This window comes from Phalaenopsis equestris, unplaced genomic scaffold (genome assembly GCF_001263595.1).
Source record: "Phalaenopsis equestris unplaced genomic scaffold, ASM126359v1 Scaffold231615, whole genome shotgun sequence".
Classification (NCBI taxonomy): domain Eukaryota; kingdom Viridiplantae; phylum Streptophyta; class Magnoliopsida; order Asparagales; family Orchidaceae; genus Phalaenopsis; species Phalaenopsis equestris.
Window position 1 is genome coordinate 1 of NW_018249584.1, and position 4,892 is coordinate 4,892.

The window sequence follows — 4,892 nt, forward strand, 5'->3', positions numbered from 1 at the left end:
AACAAGTTTATTAATTACCAAAATAACTTGTTTTGATAACTTATTATCTTGACATAATGTTCAGTTACAAGTTTATTAATTACAATTACAACATGTCACAAAGAAATACACATAAAGTTTTAAATATTTATTAGTCCAACAATAACAACAACCGTTTCATGGTCTAACCTTAACGCTAATAATCAATTAAATTAGTTAATCAAACGGTAGACCGAACTGGGCCCCATCAAAAAGAGGAACGTGCCACGTGCCATTTTGGGCCCGCTTCTTGAGCTGGCATTTCCCGTAGAAAGGAAACCCCCAATCTAATCGGTAGACCGTGTCTTGCAACGTGGCCTGGGCAAACTGTACGCACGTTGGCCAGAATTGCTGGAAGCATTGGTAGACCGGGTTTTGTTAGCCTCCTTGGGCCCGCAGGTTCTCCAAATCGCTATTTTTAAATAATTTAATTGATTACAAAGTTATAATCAATAAAAATTATTAATTAAAAAAATAAAAATATGTTAAATTATATTTAAATTTACATTTTAGTATAAATAATAAAATTTAAATCTCGCCCTACCTTCTTCATTAAATTAAAAAATATATATTTTTAAACTGTTAAACATGAACACTTGTTTTGGTAACTCAATATCTTGATTTAATGCTCTCTTAAAAGTTTATTAATTACGATTAGACAATGGCAATTGACACATTAAAAAAAGGAAATTAAGACTTTTAGTCTGTTATACATTTACTTGTGGCATGGTGGGTGAGAGTGTGGACAGATATTACCCATTGAGCTCATCTTTCGAGATATAGTGATTAAGGGTTTTAACAAATGAATTAACTCTTAAGTATTTGTTATTACTTAAGCTAGATAAAACTATTGTTGAGATGTTAGAAAAATGGGCTTTGCTCGTTTATTTAGGTCTTAAAGTCTTTCGTCACCAAATCTTCCCTAAAACTAGGAAAGCATCCATCACAAACTTACTTCTAACATGTGAATTTCGACACATATCAATATCTCTCAACTCTTCTATTTTCACTACTTAGAGTGTGATTCAGACTATCAAAATCTTACGGCATTTCTTAGTTTTACGCTAACTTACATTGACAAATTAGTTAGAAATTTCTTCAATGATATATTGACTCAAATGTAAATAATGATTTTTTTGGAAGTTTTTTGAAAAATTGGACATTTTGAATTGCTTAATTAAAGGGACTAAACTGAATTTGTGGAGTAATTTGATAATAAATAAAATGGTGAAATTTAAAATATATTTTTACTTATTATAAACAAAAATAAATGCATATTATACTCATTATTGACTTAAGAGTGAAAGTCAAACCCCGTTCCCAACCCCCTCCCCATCCCCATGACCTCATCCACTCTCGTATGAGGACTCCAAACTCCCCGCAGACATACTCCGCCATCACAACCATCAATCACAAGCGATCGCCAACCTCCCAACCATCCAACCGTTCATACCATATAACAATTACAGATGGACGGTAAGATCTGTTGGTTTGTGTTTTGTTATTCTGTTCCATCAATGCAGTAGGAGAACTGGCTGACGTTATCAAGATTCAACCTTTTTTCGTCCAACCACCACCCCCGTCGGTGCCCGCCACCTAGGCACCTACACCAATAGGGCTACTCGATCATACAAATTACTAAAATGCACCTTTCTCAGAACTGTAAATTCTCTGAAACACCCTCGCTCATTACAAAAATATCATCTTGTTTCCGCAGAAAATCTTCTAGGGATATCGCAGGTATTTGGGGATGGTGGAGGGTGGCGAAGGGGATAAAGTAATTTAGGAGAGAGCGGGAGAGAGAGACGGTGGTGGCTTATCGTCTACTTCCCCGGGCAGTTTGTACGGCTGATTTCTGTGGTGACCGGAGCAATTCGAGGGAGAAAGGTGCGAACTTTGGGCTGAGTTTTGAGTTTTCAGCGAGTTTTGTGGATTTTGTTTCATTATTAAATGACCGGGGTTTATGTGCTGCGATTTTGGTGCTTTCTTCTTATGGAATTTGCTTTGGTTTTGTTGGTGATGGATTTGAGAGAACTGATGGTTTCAGGATTGAGGGTGATGGTGGTGTCGCAGAAGGCGGGGGATTGTTTGGTTGGTGGGGTTTTTGTTAGGTAAAAAAGTTAAATTTTTGTGCTTGTTGGTGTTGGAATTGTGCTTTTGTGTTGGAGGAATGGCGAGCGAGCTTTCTGTGCAAGATGATAGACCCGCGCCGGCAGACTTTATGGTAGTTAGCCTTTTTGTTCCCTTTTTATGGTTCATCTATGAAATCAATTTGGCGGCTTCCTCCTAAGATATGTGAGTGTGGATGGAATTTTTATTGGGATGATGATGCTTTTGGGTTTTTTGATAAAGCTTTTATGCTGGTTGATGGGTGAATTTTAACTTAATGATATGGTTTGATGACCGATTTTCTTAAATTTCTATCTACTCTGAGCTTTTTTATGGTTGTTGGGTTCTGAATTCCTGAATATTGACTTTGTTTTCTTGCTTCTGGTGACAGATGGCCTATTTTCATTTTTTTTTTCTATTTAAAAGGGACAGTTTTGGGTTTTTTATGCTGAGATTGTTTGCCTGGACTGTGTAAAAAGTTTAATTTCTAAGCAATGAATGATGGAATGCTGTTTATTTTTAGCTGAAAATAGTTTTGATTTGCTTTTAAACAGTATGACTTTACTTTGCTTGATTTATTTTTGTTACAATTAGAATGTCTTTTAGTTTAATGAGTCACATTGCTTATGAGGAAAGTTAACGAGTTATATTGATGATGATTCTAATATTATAGAGGTCATACCAATCATATGCGCAGATTTTTCAACAATTTATAAGAATTGTGCTCTTTATTTTCTTGGAAGATTTACAACGATACCACTCAATTCTAATGTATTTTTACATATCTAACACCTTAACTTCAATTGTTTCATATATATAGCACCTTTCATATGCATAAAAAGGCGCATTTCGCCTTTTAAAAGTTAAAAAAGTGATATTTGTTATGTGATATGAATGATTCTGGTGGTTTAGATGTAAAAAGCAAATTTCAGGTGTTAGATATGATATACATAAATTATACAAACAACTTGATCTTAGCCAAACGAGCACACCTCTGGTTAGCAAAGTTTGAACCGAAAGAGAAATAAATTTTTGCCAGATAAATTAACGGTCAAACTCATTTACAACTTAAGATCTTAAGTTTATGGGTGAAGGTCAACCCCTTGGTATTTCTACATAAATATGTTTTTTAGCTTTCTAATTTAGGACTAAAGCTTAAGCCTCAAGTGTTTAAACCTGGATCTTTAAGACTAGTGGAATTTGTAGAGTTTTTAAAATAGAACTAGGTTGTTGTTAATCGGGGTTTATTGCTCTATATATAATAAGTGTGTGCATGTTTTGTCTGTGCAATGTAATAATTGTGTGTGTACGATAATTTAATATGAAGGATGGTTGAGAACTATGAAAAATATAATGTCATAAGGATGATATATGGATACGTCCTTATTTAGATAATCATGATATATATCAGTGATGATATTTCAAAAATAATGTCTATGCTTTATCTATATTTAAATCTGATGGGTATTGATGATAGGTATCATTATATTGTTTTTTTTATATAAGTATAATGTTTGCGTTGAGGATATGAATGTTGAATGAGATCATAGGTATCTTCATGCTGATAGAAGGGCATGCTTTTTTATATCTATTATCATAACTAAGAACATCATAAGCATCATGATATGAACCATAATGTTTGTGTGGATAATAACTTCTCTATTTCCATCATAATTATGATATTCTGCAATATCATCCTAATAATCATGATAATATAGACCCATAATAAGAAAATCATTTCATAGATATTTAAGGAGGGATAATTATAAGATAATATGATAATTATAAACCAAAGTCCCAAGAATTACAAGATAAAATCAAACATATTTAAAACCTGAATCATGATGAGTCCAAAAATAAATAAATCCTGCAATCTAATTTTAGCAGAAGTTAATCCTAAAAAAGGATAATTTCTATCTATTAATTAATTAAATTATAATCTTGTTGGAACTAAAACTAACTTCAAAGTATTGTCTAGCTTGATCTGAATGTATTTTTACTTGAATTTTGTAATGAGTCTGAGCTTGGGTCTTAGATATGGGACTTCGCTACATAACTCTCACATGGTATGATTGTAAAAATTTTGTGGTTTAAGAAATTGCAGATGCAGATCCACGCTTATTGGTTGCGTTTGTAAAATATTACTTGCGCCTAAGATTTGGATATGACTGCAGGCATTATTTTTGTTTTCGAAATGTAAATTTTATGTCAAACTTTTTAATTGCTATTGTCTTTATTGCAGTAGTACTGCTGTGAGCCATGGTCAGTCTAAGGAGACGAAGACTAATGGGACTATGTTCTGGTATAACTATCAACTTATCTGTCAATTAATCTAAATAAGCAATCATAAATAATATTTTAAATAAGTGAATGTATTTACATATCTTACTTTCCTCAGAGAATAATGAGTTATTTTTTCAGGGAAAAGCTCTATTCCAGTTGAGTTGACAAGCTCCACTGAGAATAATGGTGCTGTGAACCTTAACAGAAATGTAAATCCTTTCAGCATTCATCCCTTGCCATCAACTAGCTTAAATCATGAAAAGCAAGTAAGTTCAAATCTATATTTATTATTTTTAAGGAAGATTTACATACATATCACTCAATTTCTATGTGCAAGTAAGTTCAAATCTATATTTATTATTTTTAAGTAAGATTTACATACACATCACTCAATTTCTATGTATTTACATATCGAACACCTAAACTTCATTTTTTGCATACATATCACCTTACCTATGCATGAAAGGGTGTATTATACTTTT

General features: G+C 32.8%; 1 long non-coding RNA gene across 2 annotated transcripts; it reads left to right on the plus strand.

Moving 5' to 3' along the window:
* The first annotated feature begins 1,418 nt into the window (after positions 1 to 1,418).
* LOC110038154 lies at positions 1,419 to 4,638 on the plus strand. Of its 2 annotated transcripts, XR_002295401.1 has the most exons (4): positions 1,419 to 1,494; positions 1,736 to 1,905; positions 4,370 to 4,429; positions 4,549 to 4,635. It is a non-coding gene; the product is annotated as an uncharacterized LOC110038154 (long non-coding RNA). The 2 variants fall into 2 exon arrangements; XR_002295400.1 differs by lacking the exon at positions 1,419 to 1,494 and having other exon boundaries at positions 1,652 to 1,905; positions 4,549 to 4,638.
* The last annotated feature ends 254 nt before the right edge of the window (positions 4,639 to 4,892 follow it).